The sequence below is a fragment of the Meleagris gallopavo genome, chromosome 23, assembly GCF_905368555.1.
Source record: "Meleagris gallopavo chromosome 23, MGAL_WU_HG_1.1, whole genome shotgun sequence".
NCBI lineage: Eukaryota > Metazoa > Chordata > Aves > Galliformes > Phasianidae > Meleagris > Meleagris gallopavo.
In genome coordinates this window covers 414,630-440,025 of record NC_139426.1, presented here as the reverse complement: position 1 = coordinate 440,025, position 25,396 = coordinate 414,630, and the positions used below count along the sequence as shown (strand labels likewise).

Here is a 25,396-nt window from a genome sequence, read left to right as displayed (position 1 = left end):
CTTTATTCTGTGTAAACAGAACCGGCTCCAGCTCTGGATTTCAGGTTTTCCTCCCCAAGGATCTGCTGAGCAGGGCGGGAGTGCTTCTTCCCCTACTTTCAGAGGAAGGAGAACACTGATTTATTTACAAGCACTGGGAGCTCCTCTGGAGCTGAACTAGAAGCAAACACATCTCCAAGCTGCTAGCTGTAAAGTGCTGGAAGAGGTTGGGGTTGGAAGGCCCTCCATGTAATAGACTGCTCTGGAAACTCTGAGTCTGAGGACTTGATTCCAGAGTCAATCAGGTATGGTATGATCAGGTGTTCAGCAAAGTCCAGTAGCTCCCATTCAGGATCACCTGTGCTAGCAGATGGGCACCGCAAGTGCCACCGCAGCCTCTGAAACAAGAGCTGGCTTATTCTAACCGGGCCTGTTCTGACAGGAGGGGGATTTAACTGGATAGCCATTTTTTTGGTGCCGTGAAAGTTTCAATAGCAGTTTGCTCTTTCATAACAGCAGCACAAAATGCACAGCGTCTTCACCTTTGATGGGGAAGAGAGGCCCGTGCTACAGGAAGGCCTGCCTGCTGTGGGGTGGGGACGGAGCGGTGCTGCTCTCACTGCTCGCAGCTGCTGGTGGCACCAGGGGGATGTGGGGCCGTTCCTCCCTGCACAGCAAGGCGTTGGACACCTCATTCCTGCAGAGCTGGGCTGAAAGTCATGTCTGCAAGATCTGGGAAATAAAGGTAAGGTGCAGAGTTGATTTCCTATGCCTTCCCTCCGTAATTAATCAGCTGTTACAGTCTGTCAGTTAGGCTAAATGGGGAACAACACGTTTCTGTCACTTCAGCAACTCTGGTTGAGATGTTTTCCCACAGGTCAAGCTGGCAAATGTAATCAGGGTTTGTTTCCTTTTTATTGCTTCTCTCCCCTGGTTAGCAAATTAAGGAATTGGGCAAAACTGACAGAAGTAATGCTTGCTTCAGGCAGGAAGGTGTGAACCTCTGCCTTCTGGAGCTGTGTGAGATTCTCAGGAAACACTGGAAAAGTTTTAAAGCTACGAAAATCCAAAGGTGTGGAAAAGCAAAGCTCAACAAAGTCAAGATAAAAGTTGAGAAGTCCTCTTAGCAATGGTCACACAAAGTGCTGCTTTGGTCTTTATTGGAATGTGGGGAAAATATGCATATCCCTTGAACAGAATGCATCACAAGTTATTGGCAGAATCCAGATTTTGCCTGTGTGAATTGTGCTGTATTGATGATGTCTGCTCATCATTCAGAACTGTTGAGTCACGGCCAGAACCACTGATTGAGCACCTGGGGAAAGGACCAGTCAGCTCTAGGAGCACAGGTGAAGGCAATTCAGCTCTGTGATCAGAAGAGGTGGAGCCTGGCTGCACCTTTCCTAGACCCCATTTAAGAGCTGACTGCCCCCCAGCAGGGCTCTTTTGCTAGAAGTCCCTCCTTTGTGAAGTCTTTCAGTGAGCCTAAACCTTCAGAGATGGGTGAGTATCCTTCTTTTTGTGACACCTTCTCTTTGTGCTGGTCTTGCTGCCATTGCACACTTTGAGTGGTTCATTTCTGCTGTAAATGCTGTTTGTTTGTGGGCATATAGTGTATGTATGCATCTTATGTCTTAGATTTATTGTACTCTGGAAGCTTATTCTTTATATTTGGGCTGTTTTCAGCATCGTACTCTGAGAGATTTGAGTTCTATTTGAAGATGTACTTAAATGCACCTAAAATAAGTGAATAGCTGCTGGAAAATATAAAGCAATCATTTAATCACGTTTTTAGTTATTTAATCATTATAATTAGTTGTTAGGGTTACAAGGGGCACAGGAAATACGTTCAATTGCAGCGGTCTCATATCATCTTGTTTCATTTTGCTGGTTTTGAACACTGCTGGAGCCCAGTGCTTTGCCTGCTGTCTGACCAGGCGGTGCTGCATCTCCAGGTGGTAACAGAGGTGGGCAGAGCACTGGCTGCATTGGGAAGGCTGAAGCCACCAGAGTGGTTATTGCTAATTATTTTAATTTCCAACTAGATTTTCATGGCAGATAACAAGGAATATTACCAGTGTGTGAGCTGTTCTCCCTGTGATACAGCTGGGCTGGCTGAGGAGCTGTGTTATGCCTGTGCAGTGCAGCTCCCTGTTCTTTGTAGCTGACCACTTTGAGATTAAAAATGCACTTGTCTAGTGCTGTTGAACCTAAGAATACATTCTGGTACTTGCATATTTTCAGTTCTCTCTAACAGTATTGTCATGTCTTGTGTTTAGGTTTGTTCAGCAGTGCACACCACGAGATATACGGTTAGAATGAGAGAGTTGCATAAATTTCATGTTAAAAAAAATGCTACATATGTCAGTTATTTCTCTTGCATTCTGGCTGTGCTGCTGGAAGTACATAAGGTGCTCCACCTCCTTCTCATGGGTGAAGACCAGGTCTTTATGATCATCTGAAGCTTTTCAAGCACTCGTAACTTTACAGTTCCTTATCAATATTAATGTTGCTTTGTAGCTTATGGTGCGACATAATTTGACTCTATTCTTGATGGTATAGCTATAAATTTATTAATTGCTTACTACGTACCAATAGAAATAGCCATGATTAGTTTTAAGCAGGTTACTGGATCCGGTGCTGTAATGAACAAATGGCGTAGGCCTGCCAGCCTACCTCTAACACATTGCTTGGTGAATGGCATTGCACAGTGGGTCCTTGTTGGCTTGGGGTGTTTTATTGTCATTTTTTGCCGGTAAAATTTCCTTGAGAATCAAGCCCAGTGTAATCAAATCATCCTGAAAAACATGGAAAAATCCAAGTGAGAGGAGTATTAAAACCCCTCCATCCTCTAGTGCCCTGATGAAGTGCTTTCTACCAGGAAACTTGGAGGAATGCACTTATTTTATGAATGACTTGAGGGAGAGGAAAAATCCCCACCAGGAAACCATCAGGGAGGATGGATTTTGTTATATTTTGTCAGTAAACAAAAACGGGTACATTTAAGGCTTGCACAGATCCTGTGGGATCCGTCTGACTGATGCAAAATGACAGTTGTCACAATATTCTGTATAAATATCAGTCTATTTGCAGGTGTCTATCCTATTTTTAATGCAATCTCGTCTATGTTGCAAAGAGGGAGATCGATGGACTTTACACCTGTATCTATCATTTATATTGTTTTGACATTTATAAGAATTCAGGATTTGAATACACTTGCTTAGCCCTGTAGTTGTTGTTCATGCCATTGAGCTGCACGGTGCGGTGGAGCTGATTGCTGAGCAGCTCTGTGTTGTGATGCAGATGATGGGCGACTCCACACAGCAGTGCTTCTGGGCAGGTCATCACTGGAGATCAAATCAAGGTGCATTTCAGTGTTCTTAAGGGGAGTGAAAAACGCAAGGCAGGCTTGTAACACCTGATTCAGTGGCAGGTGCACACGGGAGTAGGACTCTTTGCATCACGTTTTCATCTCTTTACAGGATGTTCCTTTAGTTACAGTTCTACACACTGATCAGATAGTAAGCCAAAGTTCTTACTGCTGTTCTTTTTCTTGTGGATAGCTTGAGCCCTTCGTGTATCAATTTGCATATCTACATATCTCTATATATTGATATGGCTGTGATTTACTTGTGCACATCAGTGAGTTATTCATGAGGGAGGTTTGAATTTTAGTCTCTGCTTTTTGCTTAACACGGACTATGAGGGTATTTCTGACCTCAGAGGCAGGAGTTGACCGTGGTTGTGGACACAGCAAGGCAGATCTGGGGTTGGGTGCAGTGGGGCTGTCCTGGTGTCTGTCAAACCCTCCCCTCGCCCAGCAGTGCAGGCCTGTGCTCTTGTGGTGAGAAACTTCTGACAAACTGTGAGCTGAAACCCCTGCGTGGAGGCCTGGATGTAACAGGCACACGTCCTGGATTCCCTGTCGTGTTGGTTTCAGGACCCCGACTCTGCAGAAGCGTGGGGCGAGCGCTCCTGGCAGGCACCTTCATTCCAGTGCCTTGAATAAGTGTGTAACCGTAATATTGACCTCTAGTGGAACATGCAGGCTGATGTATTTACATGCAGAGCCGAGTTTAAACAGCCTCAGACAGCCTTTCTCTTTGACTGCTGAATAAAGCATTTTTGTAGCCTGCTCAAAATCTCTGAGCTGTGTTTACATTTTAAGAGGTAGTGCTGTGAAATAGAAGATATTTTTATTGCTTGCGTTTATTAATAAGCAAAAACCAAATGCCAGGTTGCAGCTTCTAAGTTCTCAGTATGTGAAACTATTTAGTGGAAAATCCCACTAAAACTTAACTTGTCAGTTAAGCTTGTTGTGTCAGCATTTGATTGCTTAATATACATTAGAGGAAAAACTATTTAAAAATGAATTTTTCAGCAATGAGTGCCTGGCATGAAAGGAATGGGAAGCTGAAAGCTACATCCCTTTGCACCATGCCAAAAGGGAGACCTGTATGATGCTGTAGTGGCAATGCAAAGTCACAGCCTGAAGCAGTGATGGAGCACCTGGTGGGAAGGCAGGGCCAGCCCAGGGGAGCCCAGGTGCATGCAATGTTCTGAGTGATGGAAGGGCTGGAGCCAGGATCCTCCCCTTCCTGCCCTCATTTAAGGGTTGGCAGTGGAGGTGAGTGGATCTCTCTGGAGATCTGTGTACCTGAGGCCTTCTGAGGGTAAGCACATTGTTTCCTTTGGTTCTGTGTCCATGGCTGCTGTATTTGGGCTTATCCTCACTTGCTGCAGCCTGGGACTTCGCTATTCTGCTATCGTTGCTGTGCTTTCCATTGCTTTATAGTGTTTCAGCTGCTCAGACCTAACAGAACAGACACATACGTAAACTTTTGAAGCTGCTTATTCAGAGCGCTGCAATTGAAGGACAGTTTGCCTTACAGGAGCATTTGAGGCACTTTGGTACAGAAAAGAGTTGAGCAGGAAAGCAGACACCACCTGGTTGAACACTGGTGGCCCTCCTTTGATGGGGAGTAATTGCTTCCCGTGTGATGCTCCCGTAGCGTTGCTGCAAGCAGGAAGGATCTGCTCGTTCTGTGTGCGCTCAGCATCAGCTTTCCGTGGTGCAGAAGGTCCTGCACATCTCTGTTGGTTGTGTGATCCACAATCGGCCGAGTCAGCTATTGCTGCGCTGCACAGCCGAGCTGCCAGCTTTTCCCCTAGGGAAGTCTCTCCCTCCTCTCCTACCATTCCCAGAAGATGGCCAATTAAAACTACAGATGCAGTTTAAAAATACACTTGCCAGATGTTTAAAATGACCTATAACTGACAGCAAAAATAGAAAAGGCCGGATGTGTTTGATGCTGTAATGTAACCTTCCTGTAGGCTGCCATTCTGTATGCTAATGGAACACAGCTGAATTTCGAAGCCAGACCTGCCAGGCCATAAAGCAAACTGCTCTGAAAGCAATGCATCAGTAATTCTTATCACCTGGCATCTGGAGCGCCTGTGAAAGCTGACTCTCTAACTAGAACATGGCATATCGTGATTTAGGAGGAAGCTCTGATTTTGCAGTCTGCAGACAATTTGGGCTGATGGATCCGCTCGCTAAAGCGAATAGGGTCTGCTCAGGACAAACAGCTTTGTTCTGCAGAACCCCAGCTTTGAAACATTTCGGTGCCGTGTGACTGCAGTGTGACACGGTTGGATGTGCGCCGTCCCAGCAGAGTCGCACGGTGCTCGCTGAATCGGATGCTTGAACCACAATTTTGGGGTCGGATATTGAATTGTGATTCATGCTTGGTTTTCTGTTTGGGGGGGAAAAGAAGAATGTTGATAATTGTTCTCTAATCAATTTTCTTTAAAGTGAATTGACTTTGTGTTTTTCTCAGCGTAACAATTTATATGCAACAAATGCATATTGGCACATTTATCAAAGAAAAAGCATGGATTAAATTACAGTGAAAATATTTTTTGATTTATGGTTATTTCAAGCTACTTCTGTAGCTAAAGGTGGACAGCTTTTGGATTGTGATCCTGTCAAGTATCAGGTTGATGTCTTGTCTCTCGGATCCCCTGTGGACCCTCTTCTGTCCACGCATCTTCTTGCATTGTGGCTGTGGTTGTGCTGGGTGCAGGAAGCTCTGTGTGTCCCTCAGGAAAAGTCGATGGTACATCTACTTTGTGGTGGTTTTTTGTTTTTTCAGTAGTCATCTGTGGGAGCACTTTGTCAGATGGAGATATGGCCCCAAATCCTCAGTTAATAACGCAGGGCTCCCCGTCAGCATCCTGGTGATGGCTTCTGGCTTTTTCCAGACCCACAGCCACGTGTCCCTCTTGCTAGTTCTTCTTTAAACATATTTGAACTGGAGAGCTGTGGGGTTACAGACTGGTAAGGAAATAAAAATGTTACTTGATGGGATTTTAAGGTAGCAGTACATTCTGACCTCCAAAGTGAACTCTCCTAAGTGATCTGTAGTTCTTGAAATGAGCCTTTCCTGCAGGTACTGAGAGATTTTTGAGGCTGTTGAGCATTGAAGAGGGGGAGGTTTTCCTTTTTTTTTTTTTTTGCTTTCCCTTTTCTCGCCCTCCCCCACTGACAGAACAGGTCCTTCAGAGGGCTGACCTGCTTCCAAGCTCTTCTGGTGTTCACTCTGCTCTCTCTCGCTTGGTTGTGCTTCCCTGTTCTCTTCCTCCCTCATGGAATCATAGGATCCTCAAGGTTGGAAGACACCTCTAAGATCATACTCGCCTACCACCAATATAAACCATAGAAACCCACGTCCCTTAGTATAATGTTAGGTGTGTGTTGACTGCCTCCGGGGATGGTGGCCTCACTACATCCCAAATCCAGTGATGGGAGCGGTGTGTTGGGGGCTGTGCAGGAGAGCAGAGCAGTGCGGGTCCCTCGGCTCCGCCTGGCAGCGGAGGAGCTGAGACAGAGCAGCAGGCAGTGCTGAGTCCTGGCTCCCTCCTGGCTGCTGGCAGGGGATGACTTGAAGCTGGATTCTGTGTAGAAGCTCGTGTCAGCTGCTCCCCACACATGGCAGTGTTTGGGAACGGCTGCTGCTGCCCACCACTCCTTGTTGCAGCTGGCTTTCTGGCTGGAGAAAGGCTTCCTCACTGCAGTGCCTCCTCCCTTGGAACCACTGTCAGCTGCAGGAAGGGGCCAGGTGGGCACGGAGCTCCCTGTGCTCTGCATTCCTTCAGCCCTGCATGAGCACGAGGTGAGAGTGTGGGTCTGGGTGAATGAAGCTGCAGCTGTTTGTGCCCTATTCTGGGAAAAGGTGTGTTCCTGTATTTTGAAAATGAAAGTGGTAGAGATTGGCTGCGAAGTTCTTGCTTCTTCCCCAATACATCTCTTGTGGAATTGCTACATCCAAAGCAGCCCTGGTTAGGAGAATGTAGAAAAATTAATAGCAATCCAGTTCAAATAAAAATTATGCAAGAATACAGTAAATGCAGCACAGAACAAATTGGATCCTGAGTAGCTGAATGCTGTACTCGCAGGTCTGTCTCATGCAGCCTTCTCATTTTGTCATCTCTGCAATGATCCTCTGAGTTCATTCTTAGGAAGCGTCTGGAGCTGTGTGCAGCGCCACAAAGCCTCGCTGTGGCTTCTGGCCTTGCTGCTGTCCCAGCTGCTGGGAGGAGGCCGTGTGTCCCCTGCTGGGTGTCCCTTTGGCTCACGCAGGTTCACAACTGTTAGCAGTAAATTGCATGAAAGCTAAAAACTAGTGCTGACCGTAATTAACGCTGAGGAACGGTTGATGCTGATGAGTGGAAGGAATGCATTTCTGCCTGAGCTGCAAGGTCACCTGTTTCGCAGAGGCGCTCCAGAAGGACGCTGCAGAAATGCAGCTGTTCCGTGCGGAACAATTCTCATCAAGTCTCGCTGGCCCCTCGTAGCACATAGCAGGAGAGGTGCTCAGAATGAATGCTTGGTCGTTCTCCCTCCTCATAAACATCATCTGCATGCATTAGCTGCAGACAGCCTCTGCTCGGCAGTTTGGTCAGAGTCCAGTGGTTTCTCTGCAGAATGCTAAATCACGTCTGTCCTGGTCTGGGCTTTTTGCCCTCTCTGAGGAGTAAATAAGACTCTGAAAGGGACAAGTGTTGTGGCTCGCACAGCAAAATGAAGTTTAAATGCATTAATAGTAATATAAATGCTTATTATGAACTGAGAGCTCTATAAAATGAGAAAGTGTTTGATTTTTTTGAGGTTAAGAGGTCTCTTTTTATGTTAGCTGCTGACAAACAGCGTCACGGGGATTGGTTCTCATTTCTTAACGCTGCTCTAAAGTTTTGAATTTCAGCTGTGCTGGTCCGAATTTACCTGCTTACAGCTGAGCTCAGAAATGGTTCTGAATACACAGGGCTTTATTTTCTGCCTTGACTCAGATCCAGATGTCAAAAAGTAATCCAGAGACATAAGGTGCAAAGCTGCGTGGTGTCAGGGACAACAAACATGAGATTCCTTCCTCTGGTTCTGCTCTCGTGGTCTCTGAGCTCTTCTGGTGGGTAAGACCAGCATAAGCAGTACTTAAACACTGACAACGTGTCGTGTGTGCAGGTCTGCAGCCCAGTGCATTGCTCCTTACTTCAGTGTTCCCTGGCTGGCGTTGAGCTGCACCTGTGCCAGCACTCGGCTCCCTGGCCGGCCACATGTGCTCAGACCCCAGCTCCCCTCACTGCCAGGAGATCCACCGTGCTGTGCTTCGTGTTTAACTGCTGTACCGTAAAGCTGTGTGGGGCTCTGAAACTCACACTGTGAATTTATGGTTTATCAGTTGTTTCCAAGCTGCGCAGTCAGTCTTGATTGTGTTTGTGTACTGCTGGGAAAGACGAGCAGGGAGAGAGCTGCTGTCAGCTGGGGCAGTTTCCCAGCATGGCAGTGAGGCTGTCACCCAGCTTTATTTAAAAGCCAGTGATCCTCACCATTGCCAGTGATTCCTTGCCTCTTAATTCAAAAGGTTTTGAAAATAACGTGTAATTTAATTCCATTACATTTTTACTTACCGTACTATAAGAACTTCTGTTTTCTGCTCAAATTTCTCCTGCATCGGACTTCTGAGTGGTGTGCTGAGCATTTTGTGGTTTCTGCGGGGCATGCAGGTGTGAAGAAAGAAAAGCAGGCACCCTGTGTAAGAGGTCAGACTGAGACTTGCAGCGATGTTGAAAGGATTTGCACTGCTTGTTTCTCATGAACTAACCTGAAGCTGCATTGCCTTAAGAGAGACTGAGCATTGTTAGACATCAGTGAGCCCTGATGCCTGTGGCCCGTTATGATTCAGCAGTGGCTACAGCTGGAATAATTCTCTTGTGGGGATGGAGTTTATTACAGTTGTTTTCTCGGTGACCCCCCTGCATTCTGCTGCTTGGATGAGTGAAGAGAATTCTGCTTGAGCAAAGCAGCAAGTTTTTCTAACCAAGTGGTCTGGAATGCGCATGATTTATTTTTACCCGTGAAAATGATTGACTTTTTCATTTATCTTCACTTCTGATTGCTTCTCGTGTGCTCCAGCTGCTTCTCAGCCTTTTGAATGGTATTTTCCCACCTTGGTAGAGGATGATCAATGAAATTCCACTCTGCTGTTTTATGAAGGCTGTTGCAGTGGCCCCGTGAGCCTGGCGATACCAGCCTTACTTCCTAAGACATGCATCACATGGCAAGAGCCCTGAGGATCTTTTTCTTCTGACCTCGCTCACCACTCAAATATTGTCCTGTGGACATCAAATGAAAAGAATACAACCTTATTTTTTAGGAGATCAGCCAATCTAGCCCAAAGGTATAATAAAATTCCAAACTTTGCTTTTAGGAATCATCTTTTGTAAGTAATATTTTTCAAAGTTAAGTGGTAGGTACATAGTTGTGAAATGAAATAATGAGGATCAGTGCCTTGAAGCTGTGTAGGGTTTTATGCTATAGTGGTGACTTGGTTTCGTGGGGGGGTTACATGATGTAAAGATGGTTCCTTTTGCTCTAGAAAGCATTTCAGTATCAACTTACTCTGTCCAGTCCTGCTGCTGGTCCTTTTGTAATGGGCTTGGATGTAAACTGGTGCTTCCTATAAAAGAGTTCAGACAATTATTTGGTCTGAAGCAATCTATCTTGAGGTGCAGGTGTTTTCCAGTCACTCTCATCAATCTGGAGAATGGCCTGGCTTTGTTGCTGGGGTTAATGCCGGGGCAGAGGTGCTGTGCTGGCCCAGCAGATTGGCTGTGAGGATCCTGGTCCGCACTGGCTGCATGAGTTTGCGTGGCGCTGGGGGAGAAAATATGGCTTCTGAGCAGTAGGAGGAGTTGTGTGAATATGGTCTGTGCTCTGACAGCTGGTTATGAATAGAGAAAGTGTTGTTTCCTTGTGTGTGAGGGGAATGGTGTTGCTCACGCACAAGGCGGGTTGTCTGTTGCCACTAACAGCCAGGTACCTTAAAATGTTTTACTGCCAGGTGGAGTTAGACAACAAATCTGATCTTTGATAGGAACATGGCCATTAGAATTCTGTACTTTTGCATGTTAGTGGCATCACCGAATAGCGACAATCATATGAAGCATCATTTAACATCATTGCTTTGCACTCTGTTCGTTTATATATGCTTTCATTCACAGCCAACAGAACTGAAACTCTAAGAAACATCTGATAACTAGGATATCCCACGGCAATTATTCAGTAGGTTCTAAGTATTGTAAGTCAGACCCCCCGTGGCGGGGGGGTCAGAGCTCGATGGTCTTTAAGATTCCTTCTGACTGAAGTGCGGCTGCCCGGTGAGGTGCAGTCATCGTCCCTGGAGCTCTTCAAGAACCTGGTGGATGTGGCGCTGGGGGATGCTGTCAGTGGCTGTGGGCTGATGGTTGGACTGGATGATCTTAGTGGTCTTTCCCAGCCCTTCTGTGATTCTACTTCTACTTATTGTACCAGAGCCCAATTTCGGAGTTAACCAAGAGGCTTCCCATTTCTTTTTGTTCCTTGGTTCACCTTGTGGTACTGCAGAGACTGTTGAAATGAAAGCAGTGGAGGAGGCAGTCTGTGAATAGTAACCTGTAAGCATTGCGAAGGTCCTGACGTGCCCTGAGATTTGGGAGGATGCGTGTAATAATGATGGTATGAGTTCAGACTGGGGGAAGAAGAGTAGCTGTAAAGCTCAGTGCAAAAGTTAAATCGGCATTTTAAAGTTGTTAACATATGGAAGTGGGATAACTATTTGCTATTTTTTTCCTGAACCTTGCCATTTTGTAATTCTGGATTAAATCTGGACAGAAAGATTTCAGTCCGTGCTGTGTTCCAGGTCCTGGCAGCAGGATCTTGGTTTCGTGCTGTATGCCAGCTGGCCCCGCACCTTCAGAAGAAAGTACAGAAAGCATTTTGTGCTTCTTGGAGGTGTTTCACTCCACACACGCAGCTACGAGGAACCCCCTGCATTGTAAAATAAACTGTTCTATATTACTTTGGTTCGACATTTATGGAAGTGTAAATGCTGTGGTGTTATGGCCAAATGATGAGGTGTAGACTAGAGGGAAAAGCGCCCAAGTGAAAGGAGCTTTGTACCAGGGAGCGGAGTGATGAGCTCTGGCTTTGAACAGTGCGGGCTATAAAACAGGAAAGCAAAGAGCAGAAAATTGAAACCATCGTGAAAGTGTCAGGTCTGGGGTGTTTAATACAGAAGTCTATCCTGATAAATAAGCGGCATATGCTTAGGATATGGCGGATCAACACGTGGCTGGGGGAAGCATTTAGTGCGTTACAGTCTTATGCTGGTGAGCTTTTTGTGAGGTACTGCATTGCAAACAACAGAGATACTTTTGGAAGCCCTGGCAGAGGACTCCGTTATCTTCTGAGCAGTCACACAGAGAAAAATTCCTTTGGATAAAAAACAGGGTAACCTAATATTTCTCAGGCTGCTATAGATCCTGTAGGTCTGCGTGTAGAACTTACCCCGTCTATAACATGGATTTATACATCTTAGTAATCTGTCATTAAAGGAGAAAGTGAGACACTGACAGTAATGCCCTCAGTTCCATTCAGGTCAGTGGGAAGCCTTTGGTGCTTTTCCTATATATACTTAAAGCTCTCTGCTTGCTAAACGAGCCGTGACCTTGAAGGTGTGTCTGTTATGTGCAAGTCACAGGAGCAGATATTAAGAATGGACTTAATTTTATTGTACAGGGAGTCAGGGCACGTCAGGCTGCTGGGATGTGTATCCTCGAAGTGCCATGCAACATGTTGGAATCGCTTTGTAAACTTTTTGCTGTACCTGCAGGAGACCTTGAACTATAAACCAGCATTTTATTATCGGCATGATGCCGGACTCTTGCTGTAATGCCAATGTCAGAAAGATTGTTAATAAATAATGAACAGCTGAATGAGCCAAGGGCTGACCTTTTGTAGAACACCATCTGTCACAGGAGCTTCACTTGATCTTTATTTCCAGTGTTGATTTCTTTTCCTGTCCCCCTTTGGGGATATTGCAGCTCTCAGTCTTATGAATAGCTTTTGTCCGACTTGTAAAAACTCTTGTAAAATTGAGAGGTTCTCAGCTTTCACAGAGACAAATATTTGGGGAACTAAATCACAGATATTTGTGGAACTGCCAGTGACTGTAAATTACCCTCCTCAGACCAAACAGATGTAGCAGAGGAAAGTTCCTTTAAAAAGTCCCTGGCTCCCGTGAGTTAGAGGGAATGTCTGAGAGCTTCCTTGGGACAGTAGATTATAACCTGAATTTACAGCTGCTGTGTTTTCCACCTTCTATATTTTCTGGTAGTGGTAAAGTAGGGAGGGAGAAATATAGGGAAAGAGTTTGCTAAGCACGTATTTTTCAGATGGGGCTCATTCTGGGACCTCAGGTTGATTCTGCATGCAGTTGGAGGTTACCTGCGCACGAGCAAATGGGCTGCAGTGGGTGAACCTCCCAGCCCACTGCTGGGCAGACCCTGTGTGTGCCTTGCAGGGCAGCTGGGAGGGTGCTGCAGAGAGAGAGAGAGGCACCTTTACTTCAGGTTGTCCCTAAATAAGTCCTTCTTAAAAGCATGCGTGCTTGTTCGCTTCTCCTTTGTATGAATGGCCCACAAGGCAGCGTGGCTCCAGCTGCTCCCCTGCCCTGGCAGCGGTGCCATCAGTTGAGGAAAATGGTAATCAAATATGTTTATCAAACATAAAATTTCTATTCTTAATTCTTTGTGATTTGAACATCTTGAATCAAGGAATCTGGATATAGGGAAAATCTATTAAGTGATTTATCCTGTCTTTTCAGCCAAAATTGGATTGTGCCCTGCAGTGCGTTTTCTGATATTGCACGGAATCTAAAATGTTTCAGCTGATGAAACTTCTGACACTTGGCCGGGAGGTGATTCTAAAATGTCATCAATCACAGTGCCGTGAAGATCTCCTCAGTGTTCCACCTGAGCTGAGGAAGAATTTCCTTATTTCTACCCACTATAAATTTTTGACTGCCTACAGAAACGTTGTGTTTTCTACCTCGGTGTCTGCTACTCTCATTTTGGTGCACTACTCCAACTGCGCTGTGCTTGCTTTGCTGGGGCAGAGTGGCAGGGAGGCAGTGAAGCTTGTTGTGTATTGTCAGCTGCTTTTTCTTCCTTTTTCTCATAGTGCTCAATTGAAGGTAGTTAAGATTTAGCTCGTTTTGGTCTCTGTGTCCAGTTGGCATTATGACTCCCTGCTTGCTATGACTGAAGGAAACTAATTTCTAGTTCAACACGTTGCAAGGTCCTATTTCAGAACAGTTTTCAGCTCTGATTTGGCTGAGGTTCAGATGTGAATTATTCCCCTTCCTACGTGTTCACACAATGGTTGTGTTAATTGTGTTTGCCACATGAGAGATGCTGCAGAGGTGGACCTAGCTGCACGCAGATCACATAGGTATGACTCAGGATGCTGAAGGCAAGGAGTGTATGGGTGACGAGTTCATGTTTAGTGATTCTTATGGAGATGCCACTTGCAATCTTCAGCGGGAAAGCAGATCTGTGTGTTCAGGAATTCTCCTCCAGTGGTGTTGCTGTGATACGACCTGCCTTTAGGGAACGCAACACGGGCGTTTGCTAATTCAGAAAGCAGGTTGCTTGGAGTGCAGCCCACGGCCATGGCACAGCACACACGTGGTCCTGGCAGCGCCAGGTTGGGTGCAGGCTGTGCAGGTTAGCAGTGCTGTGTCGGGATCGGTATTTCCAGGAGTTAATTCGGGGCCGGCTGTGCGTCAGTAGCCCTCCAATTTATGCAAAAAGTGACCTTTGTCTGCAATTTTTTTCCGTGTTTCTGTCCTCCCTTTACAGTCTTTTTCTCTCCTAAAGAGTGCTGACGGGAGCTTTCTTGTCATTTTGGAGATCGTCAACAAATTCTGCGGAGAGGTGACCTCCATTATGAGAGAGAGATCGGCATTTGGACGGAGCCCAAGCTCGAGTGCCAGAGCCCTCCTTTGACTGGCAAGGTGACATTGTGTGTCATATCAGCATTCACGACCAGCTCCCTTCTCCGCAGAGAGTAATTATTTCTTTCGGAGAGAAAGGTCCAATTTGCTGTAAAGAACAGAGCCCCAGGTAACAGCAAAAGGAGCCTGCCCGTAAGCTCCCTTGACATGAAAGTGGTACAAAACCGAACCTCACAGTGCAATAGCCGCTCCGCTTGATTTATTAGGTTTATTTTTACTTTCCTTTCCCCCTGTCAGATGGGGTTGGGCTGTTGACACTTCAGCTTGCTCTGCCTGCAGCTCGGCAGGCAGGGGCTGCTGAATTGCAGGTGACACAACTGCCGGTGCTCCGTGCAGGGTGCTTTGGTGCCGTGTCTGCACCTTTCATACAGATCATAGGGTTTATTGCTTTAAACTGCTGCTCAGCTGAAGATAATAAATGCTCTTCAACTTGTGCTGCAGTGCAAACACGGGGAGGCAGCCAGGAGCACCGGGGAGCAGAGAAGCTGTGGTCTCCTACTCTGAATTGAAATTAGGTACAAGAAGGGAGCTCTAGGTTTGTGAAGCTGGATTTCTGTTAACCTTATTCTGGGGGTTAAATGCTGTAGCTGAGATAAAGCACTCTGGGGAAGTGTGCTCGTGAAGCCCTGTAGGAGTCTGAGCTCTGGAGGAGCCACGTGAGTGCCCATGGCTGGGTCAGACAGCACCCAGTGATGCTGTGCCCAGCAACAAGCGCCAGTGTGGCTCTTAGCAGCCTCTTAACTTATGCTTCTAATTGAGCCTGCGAAGTTTTCCTGATGGGTCTGCTTCTCATAAGAATGAGAGATTCTGCAGTCCTCTTAAACTGAGGAAACAACTTTATTTGAGTCAAAGTACATGGAAAGATAAAACTTGAAAGTCAATTGACTCAAATGTGGAAAAAAAAGTGCAGCTTGGTTATTATGGCGCATGCTAAATTTTAATAGCATTTAGAAAGTGTTTTGTGGGGTAGAAAAGAGAAGCAAGCCTATCAAACCTCAGCTGTGTTCTGTTTTATAGTGCAGAACATTTTTCTACTACCATCCAAAGGCTTTAAAACGTAATAACACATGGTTGAACCCAAGGGTTGTAAGATATATGTTAAAAGCATGCATATAAGGGAGTAGAAAGAGTAATTCCACTGCAGAGCAGGAAGGATTTAAGCAGCAAAGCTCTTGGTGGAAAACCCTTCTTGCTTTCTTGTGCTTTGCACATATTTACTGACACGTAACTCTACTCGGAGAATAATGTTTTGGAAACTTCTGAAATAAAAAAAAAAGTGAACCTGAAGAGTTTGAACTGCTGCTCCTCATTTCTTGAGCAAGCACTGTTGCAGCTGATGTCTAGTTTTCATTTGTACTGTTTACTTTTCACTGTATTTCTTCTTTAAAGACACTGTGCTCTTTTTGCACAGGCTTATAATCCTTTCATCGTTATCCACAAACGAGCAACACCTTCTGCACTTGCTGCTAACAGCTGCAGAGCATTAAGCTGGTGAGCCCAATGCCAGTATTAGCTGAGGTGCTCTGCCCCGTCACTGCATGCCTTGCTTTTAGTAACAAACTAAAAGACTGAGTGCATTCTGCTTGCTTCTAGTGAGGTAGGAGCTGGTGAACAGCTTTCCCAGGTGAGTTAGTTAAACATTCATTTGCACAGCAGCAGCCATGAGCTAGCTCTGTTACTTGAGGTTTTAAAAACTGAATTTGTAGGTATCTTAGTGTGGGTCTGCTGTGCAGTCAGGGCCTGCACTGTGCTCCAGCTGTCCTGAATGCTGTCTGTATTGCAGCCGTCACCCCCCATCAGAGGTGTGAACAGCTGATGCTGAAGAGACAGAAATCAACTGCACTGGAATGGTGTCAGTAGGGGCAGCTGGGCTGGCAGCCTGTGGTGCTCGCCTCGGGGGCGGCTGCGTAGCTCTGAGTGGATGCGCTCTGGCAGATCAGCTGCTGCTATTTATGTATTTTCTCCTCTAAGTTTTAAAAATTGAGCACACTGGTCATGGAAGGTGAAAAATCTGTCTGTGCAGCCTTTGAGTGGAAGGAGCGCTGCTCCTCTCTGGGTGTTCCGAATCCTGGCTCATGAGAATCACCTCAGCACAGTGTGCTGTGATGGAAACTCCACAGCCTTTGTGGCATCTGGGGCACCAAATCAAGAACATACCTTTAAAAGCACTGCTATAAATACATTCTTTAATTGATATTGCACTGATAATGTCAGAGATTGTGAGCAATAATTACTGGACCAGCTACCTGGATGCGTGGCAGAAGGATGCATTGACCATCCCTCGTAGCATCCGTGTGCAGCAGAGTAGTGATTTCTTTCTTTAGTCTTGCAGATCAGAAGGACTGGTGCTGTCGGCGGGTTTTGGAACCTGGGTGGGTTTTTTCTTCACTAAAGGCTCCCACTGCTTCTGTGTAATGAGAAGTTACAGCACACACATGCAGACTGGTTAATTTTTTTCAAAAAAGCTTTTCCTTCACTGTAGCAACTCACCTCTGGCTCGCAGCAGCTTAAAGGAGGTGAGATCTGAGTGCATTAAAGCCCTTCTATATAAATCTGAAAATGGCTTGTGCCTTTCGAGCGGGAGTCTTATCAGATCAGGAATATCTGAGAAGTTAATTTGATGTCAGTTTCTATGGAACCCGTGTAACACTATGAGCAACGGCATGTAAAGCATCCCACTGGTGGAAGGAATGGTGAGAAGAGAGAAGGGAAAAAAACAAGGGAAGGAAAGCAGCTCCTGGTGGAAGTGGGAGACCAGCAAGACTGAGCAGGCACAGAGCAAGTGTGGTGGTTCCTATTTCCTATCCATCCTATGTGAATGGATAGTCCCACACAGGTCAGATTTTAGACGTTTCCATGCATATTTGTTTACAGATGTACTTTAATGATCTCCCTTACGCACGGGGACTGAAGAGATGTGCAGGGAAGCACTTCTTTCTCTTACCTCCCTGTAGTTCTAGCTTTGGAAGCCTGTACATTACCTGAGCAGCAGTATTAATCCTCAGCTTCTAAACAAAGATGCGGCCTTTAATAGAGCTTGCTTTGAAACATAACTCATGGAGTTGCACACATACCTCATCAATAGTGCAGTGGCTCATTGCATTGTCCTTAGCGCATGGAATCTTCATTATTTGCACTGTTGATAAAAGGCAGCATTTTTAGCAGATCTGCAGTACTCCATTTAACTGAGAACAATGATTTATTCCCCCCTTGCTATTGGACATCCTCTGTTTCTCTAGCTAATAAAGAACACTTGCTCTGCGGGAGCGAATGGGAAGAATGGCTCTGTGTTTCTCAAAGGCAGAAAAAGAGCAGAACCAGGGATTGAGAATAGGAAAAAAATATATACCAGAAAAGCTCCTTCTCCCTGTGGAATGGCATCAAAATGCACGTGTGTATGTAGGAAGGTCAGCTTTGCCTGTGGGTAATGCAGAAGGTGCCCGAGTCTTGCATGGGTAGGCTGTGGGTTCTGCTGCAGTGTAACAGTCTGTGGGTGCTGGAGATCCACCTCCTTTTCCAGAACTCTATTCAGCTGTTATTTCCAGTTGACTGCTGCTTTTGAGATGTCAGCTAGCCAGCTTTTAATCCATTAAATGTGTGTTGCAGAAAATGGATAGCACTGTTCTTTTTATGTTAAATGCTGTTTGCTACTAACTAAAATGCTGTACAAAATTTTAAGTACCTTATAAATACATGACCTTTGTCAGCCCAACTTTGAATATCCTCAGAGCGATTTCCCTCAAAAACAGGTTGGCATTAGTTATGGTCACATCCTCTGGTTCCATTTGAATTGAATCCCACCTTCATTTTTCCACTACTTTGCGTGGGACCGTTTGACCAGTCAGCCCAGTACAGATGAATGAGAGGTCCGTTCATTCTGCTTGACCTTTTTGGATGTATTTTGCAGGATGCAGACATTAGGTGTACCTGAAGTTAGTTCTCATGCTACAAGGACCAAATGCAACCGTGTATTTGTTTCACTGTTACACAGTTCTGTTTATTACATATAGGTATTGAATATAGTTAAGAACTAAAACCAGCCGAAAATAGTGTTTCTGGTTCCCTTATAAAAAAGCAAGGAGCCGTGATGTAAAAATAATCTCTTAGCACTCCTGCGAGTGTTCAGCATGAAAATGAGGTGCAGTGTTACCACTGTCTGAGATAAAAGGCTGTAAAATGGAGGAGGCGGCGCAAACAGGACATGGCTGAGTGCATGGGGCCAGCAGAGAGGTGGTGGGAACTGAACAGATCAGCAGGGAACGAGCAGTTGGGTTGTTTGTGGTGGGAGATGCGTTGGATGAAGTGTATCAGGTGCATCAGTGCAGATAACACGTCCTGGTATCGGTAGGGATACAGAAGGGCCAAAAGGCAGATGAATTTTTTGGCTTCCTCCAGTAATACGTTAGAGTAAAGCAGCAGAGAAGCCTGTAAATTTGCTCTAGGATCAAGAAAATACTCTTGCTTCAAGCTTAAGAGTGTTCTTATTTGGGATATGTTTCCAGTTATTTGCAACGCGCTAATTACCCTGTGGCAGAACCTAAGTGGGTGTAAATTGTCGCATCTCTGCTGACTTCAGTGGAACGGTGGCAATTTGCACTTCATGAGGATCTGTCACCCAGATTCGTGCCAAATTTGAGAATCTCCTCGCTCTAACTTGGCTGGGGAGCCTCAGACTCGTGGGAATGCAGAAGCCAGCAAGCGTTCTTCGGGGCTTAAAATTCTGTGTGTCTCATTGATTTGTCAGCATTTGTATTTGTTATTCAATACAGCACAGTAATGTGTAATGGATACTTGAGCCATCTCAGCCGACGAGAAAGAAATCCTGCTTCAGATTGCCGCTGTTGCCATGGAAACTGCTGCTGCTGTACCGCAGCTCTCCGTGAGCTGGAGAGGGGAGTTCTGTGATAATTCACACAGAGGAGGGAGCAGCGCTTCCAGCCTTCAGAAACCTCTCTGAAGTTGAAAATGTGGGAACGGTTCGTGCCTTCCATTCATCTTTTGTCGTGATGGTGCATCTGGCCGGGACCGCGGCGGCAGAGCTGCCCTGCCTCCCAGCACCACGAGTTCACAGACAGCCCAGCCTTGCTTCCAGAGCAGGATAAGGGGAAGGTGACTCCTGTGATGGTAAATAGTTGAAGCGGGGAATTCCAGGCAGACGGGCATAAATGCAGGCTGTTTGGCTGCCTAACGTCCTGGCGTTTCCTGTCGTAATGGCATTTTAATTGATTGATCCAAATACCAAAGATTGGTGTTGTCTGCTCCCTCCACAGCTTTCTCAGCTCAGTGTCGTCTTGGAGGCAAACAAAAATGGCTTCGCGGGGGTTGATCTGAAATGAAGGTTAAGTGTTAAGAATTGCAGAATCATTAAGGCAGGAAAAGAGCCCTGAGATCGCCAGGCTGAACCCCAACCCATCCCACTGTGCCCACTGACCGCATCCCACGCTGCCGCTGTGTTGGGTGCTTGCAGGGATGGTGACCCCATCACCCCCTGGCAGCTGTGCCAGTGCAGCACTGCTCCTTCTGCAAAGGAATTCTTAATATCCAACCTGATACGGTGGATCCCATGGCTCAACTTGAGGCTGTTCCCTCTTGTCCAAGCAGCAGCAAGCATCAGGCTCACCAAGAAATGAACTAGAAATTAGTCATGCAGAATGTGAGCGTCTGGGGACTCGCGGGAGCTTTCTGGCTGATCTCCTCCTGTAACAGAGGATGTTGAAGTCTGGCTGCGGTGACTTCGGGCTGTGAGGGTTTTCTCAGTCTGTCATCTGAAATGTTCCATCCGTGCAGGGAAAGCCTTGCTCCTTGAGCCTGCGGCTCTGACTCAGTTCTGGTGAGCTTAATGCTCAGTGTCTGCATAATTGATGCAGCCCTGGTGCTTCTGCAACAGCTCTGGGTGAGTCACCTTACCTGAGTATGAAATGCTTTTTGTTGTTGTTGTTGGTTGGAGCCAACTGTGTCTCACACCACCGAAGTCACTCTGCCAGGTGACGGCACAGACGAGCTGTCACACGATGAGAACCAGAAAAGGCCCCGCACTGCAGTTGATGAACTGCACTTTCCATCCCTTGTCTCTGCCTTCAGTGCAGGTCTGTTTTTCTTCTTTTGTCTAAAGCTGTTGATAGAGATCTTCCTGGCTGCAAACCTCATCCAGGCACACTGATCACAAAAGCTTCCCTATAATTCAGGGGTGTCTGTTGACCTCCTGAATGGTTTTCTCTTGGGCTGTTGCAGTCGGGCAGCCAGCTGGTTTTCTGTGTCTACAAAGTCTATAAAAATGTTTCAAGTAATGATCTCACTGGCTGGATGATCCCCAAGAGCTTTGTGAGCCTCTGCCCTGTGTTGGGAAAGAAATTCTTGCATCCCCTTGCTCTGCTCCTTCGTGGGTTCCATCAGTGTGTTTTCAACATTTTAACAGTGAGACTTCCCACAAATCACTGCTGTATAAATTCTTCTAGGATGACTTCCAATGTGATTCCTTCCCATTTTTCTAGTTAGTACTTTCTGGTGGTGTTTCTTCATGGCATGTGTGGCTTTGAAATCATCAGTTCTTGGTGCTGATTTTAGTCGGTGTCTGAAATGATACAGCCCTCCCTTACTCTTCATTTACTGTTTCCAGGGTAAGTTGTGTGGACTTTGTTAAAGAAGATAAATTCACAGGCAGGAGGAAACTTTCCAGAATCTTATTTATCACCTTGGATTTGGTGAGAGGGAATAGCTTCAAGTTGGGCTGGGGAGATCCAGGCTGGAGGCTGGGAGAAGTTTCTTCTCAGAAGGAGTGGTGAGGAGCTGGAATGGGCTGCCCAGGGGTGGGGGAGGAACCATCCCTGGGGGTGTCTGAGAAACGTTTAGATGTGGTACTGAGAAGCATGGTTGGGGAAATGGTAGTGGGAAGTGGGCAGCTGGACTGGATGACCTTGGAGGACATTTCCAACCACGGTGACTCTGATTTCTCATCTCTTTTCCATTTCAGGGAGATCTAAATACTGTTAGACCCTATTTCCAGATGAGAGAGAGACAAGTGAGATGGATGGGCAGTGCAGAATGGGCTCTGGGGGTGGCCTGTTGCCAACAGCTTCTGATTTACAGTATCTACCCGCCTAGCTCTATATTTAATACTATTAATTCATATAAACATTGATTTTTTTTTTTTAAGGTCTCAGGTCACAGATGTTTATCCAAGTTGGGCCTAATTCATTAACATTTTGCTTGTGCTGACATCCTCATCTCTGTGGCTTCTCTGCTCAGCTACATGGGTGTGTTGGCTGCGTAGCATTTATCAGCAAGGATGAAACAAACTTGCCATCTGAGTGATGCCCAACTACTTGAAATACTTTCTAAAGCAGGGACTTTACTGTGGTCAGTGCGTGTTTGGCCTTTCTCAGCATTTAAGCTCTTCTCACTGGGTGGAGGCAGCTGTGTTTGCTGTGGGAGGCTGTGAGCCAGCTCTGCACTGTACTGCAGGCATCTGCTCATACCGTGTTGCCTTCTTTGTGCCCTAGAGCTCACGTTTGTCATGGACCAGAGCAAAATGTGCAGTGGATCTCTAATTGAAATTCACCTTTAACATTCAGGATTCTTTTTGCTTTTGTCCAGCCCCTCGTGGTGGATCGTCATCTTCAGAGATTAGCTCTCCTCTGGGACTTTGCTTCTGTGTAGTAACTGAAATGCAGGGAGGCAGAGAGAAATGCACACAAACCACATCTCTTGGCTGCTGGCAGCAAACGCTCTGACTGCGTGTCTGGATGCTGTGCTGTTAATCACATTCGGATAACTGTGCACTCTTTGCCTGGATTGTGAGCTCCTGTGAGTGTTTAATGCACAGTGCTTTGGGCTGGATCTGGCAGATACAAGCGGTGCTGTTGGATGCCTGCAGTTGAGTTGTTGGCTCCATCAGCTGTCCAGTGCATTTGGTGCTCCTGCATAAGAAGTTTCCCTTCTATTGTTTTTTCTTTCCAGTTTTACCCCCAAAAGCTCTACTGTGGTCCTGCTTTCCCTCCACAAAGTGCAGTATTAAGCTGTTTAAATTACAGACTGAATGGCCCCAAAGTATGTGTTGCTGAAAGGAACAATCTGCAGTCATGACTTCAGTAAATACCTGGTAATGCAATTAGTTGTACAGTGCCAGTGGCAGCAGTGGAGTTCTGTGGAGTTACACTGGAATCTAAGGAAATTAATACATATTATGTTTAACACTTGTGGTAAGAATACTAAGTTGGAGCAGCTTATGTTTTGACATGCCTATTATTTATATGCAAATGCAGTCTTTTCTGCAGAACTTCCTTAGAGATAAAATATTTTACAGGGAAGTTAAGGAAGAGGACATAATATCTTAATTTGCTGTTATACCAACTTTCTTACAGCAGTGGTACAACACTGATTTGTGGAAGTTGTGTTGGTTTTATTTAGCACTTTACGCACGCTGTGAGCAAGGGGCACTTTTATTAAGCAAATGAGAAAATGGACCCACATCTTTTTCTGTTGGAACTCTTAGAAATATTTTTGAGATTAATGGCTTGTACTCTTTGGTGTTAGAAAGGCAGATGCAACCCTGGGATGGTGGAAGACGGGGCAGTCAATAGCTGCAGGGCGCTGAACAAGGCAGCGTTCTTTGCAGTGCTGTATACAGGGTGTTCAGGGAACCCCAGCTGAAAGCAGAATGGAAAAGGACAACTCAAACTAATCAAGAAAATGGGTTGTTTTATGGGAAGAAATAAAAAAACTTGTTTAGCTTGGTTAATCTGGCAAAGCAAAGGCTGAGAGGTGGTATGGCCGTTGCATCCACAAATGTCAAAGAAATAAAGTGAGGAGATGAAAAGCTAAAAGCTATGTAAACTGAAGGACAGCATTGGCACCAGGATTTACCTGGAGCAAGAACTGCAGCCTATAAACACAAACTGAAGATGAGGAGATGATTTCCACTTCTCAAAGCCTTGAGGTCCTGTCCGCACCCTGCTGTGTGGGCAGCTTTGTTAGGAAGCTGGGTGCTGAGCAGCGGGTTTGCTGGGGAGGCCCTGGAAAAACCCTTCAGTTATGTCCCATGTCAAGGTGAAAACAAGGCTGTGTAAGTTCAAGGGAACCGGGCAGATGGAGGTAACACTTGGTGTTCTTGCTGAGAAACTGGCGATGCTGGTGAAAGCTACGTTTCTAGATAGGAGAGTCCTTTTCTTTGCCCTCTGCTTTTCCCCTCCAGCACAGTTTGTGGTGCGTGAGAGCTGTGCTTGTTAATGACTCGTGGAGGCAGCCTCCTCACCAAACGCTGCGGAAGTCGCACCCTTATGGGATGGTGTAATCAATACTTAGGAGGCCCCAAAAGCTGCAATTACCCCGTGCTTCACAAATACCTGTCTGCGTTATTCTTCTCCAGACGACTCTATTTCTCATGCTGCTGTTACCATCCCAGTGAATCACTTCATTGGCAAATTTGAGATGGCGACTTCTAAATGTAAGGCTTGACTTCATGAAACCTCCCTGAGTGTCTGTAAATCCTGCCGAGCAGTTCACTGAGCTGCATTTGCTCATCCCACCTGTTGAGTTTTGTTCTTTTGCTCAAAGAAACGTGCTGCAGACTGCATCTGGCTCTGCTGCTGGTGCACGCTCAGCTTTCTTGTCAGTACTGGTCACACCAAAGGGTAAAGCATCCTGTCCAGGAGATGGTGGTGGGTTTGGGGCTGGAACTGATAGGAGTTTCTCAGGGTTGCTGTTACTGTTCTCACGGTGTCTGTATTCCTTTGGTTTGTTTTCTACTAATAGAGTATTTAATCTTAGCTGTGCAACAGCCACTGACATTTCTTTGAATAAATAAGCCTGCACAGGTATTTGCTTTAGGCTTTTAGCTGTTGGTTGGAGTCTGTTTCAACTTGTTTTTTGTTTGATATCTTCTCTGTGGGGATAGTCAGAATGCTGAAATGTCCCAGTTGAATGCCCACAGCTCCATCAGTGCTCAGAGCCCCTCCAGGCTGACCTTGGCAGTCCTGGGGTTGGGCACCACCATCTCTCTGGCAGCCTGTGCCAGTCACCTCCATACTGCAAAAAACTTATTTCCCATCAAAAGGGAATGGGATGCTGTTACTCTGTGGGTTAATCCAATCAGCTGGGGCACTGCCAATCTCCTCGATCCTAATCTGGATCTGGGGAGTCCGATGCCTGTACAAATGGACAAGCAGAGCGGCCCCCAGCCCCACGTGTCCTGGCTCACGACCCTTTCCTGCCATGCCTGCCGTGCTGCCCAGCAGTTGGGCTGTGTCTCATGGCTGGGCTGAGGGCTGGCACAACAAGGCTGGGAGGGGAACCTTTCCCACCTTCTCTCATTTTGCACAGTAGCAAAACAGTTTGAGGTCTGTTCTCATAGAATAAGGTAATTGATATAAGCAATTTCAGTTCCCTTGAATATAACAGACCTCAAGTGTGAAACCTTCTTAGTTAATGATCAGCATAAAATAAGTCTCTTTTTTTAGTGTAAGTTCTCAGTTAATTTTACAGTTCAGTTGAAGTGAAAATATCATTAAGTAGGGTAGCATTAAACCTGGTGCTTATTGGACCCCCCCGTCCTCAGTGTGAGAGCAGCTGGTTGTGTGGGTCACACGGGGGGCATCTGCAAACCAAAGGATGGGCAAGGCTGGGTCTGCCTGCAGCTCGAGGAGGGAATGTCACAAGCTGTGTTCCCCCTGAGCCCTGCAGGATGCTCAGCTGACAGTCACAGCCAGCTTCACCTCAGCACGAGGCAGCCTCTCTCATTGCTTGACTGTTTTACTATTTTATCCCAAATTGAAGTCACAAGTGAACCTTGAAGTAAGCGATACTCATACTTTATAAACCAAACGCTGTCCTTTAAGAGGTGGCATCCTTAATAGTGAGCTACCGCAAAGATAAGGCCTAATTTATTAAGAGAGCATTAAAAAAATAAATTTAAAAAAAAAGATTTGAAGATAACAGTTCTTAATATTACATTCAGCTGTCCTTCTGCTCAGCTCAGTGCTGAACCTAAAACAAGTCTTTGGTGTTGATCTGAAAATGCGCTGGTTGAG

General features: G+C 46.0%; 1 protein-coding gene and 1 long non-coding RNA gene across 12 annotated transcripts in view; one reads left to right on the top strand and one right to left on the bottom strand.

Moving 5' to 3' along the window:
- Nucleotides 1-25,396, top strand: part of CAMTA1 (calmodulin binding transcription activator 1) — a 227,757-nt gene that overhangs the window by 102,619 nt on the left and 99,742 nt on the right. The window lies entirely within an intron of this gene.
- On the bottom strand, nt 15,174-24,106 carry LOC146542873 (uncharacterized). The gene is made up of 3 exons (XR_014887907.1): nt 19,919-24,106; nt 17,722-19,699; nt 15,174-17,508 (listed from the first exon to the last, which is right to left on the bottom strand). It is a non-coding gene; the product is annotated as an uncharacterized LOC146542873 (long non-coding RNA).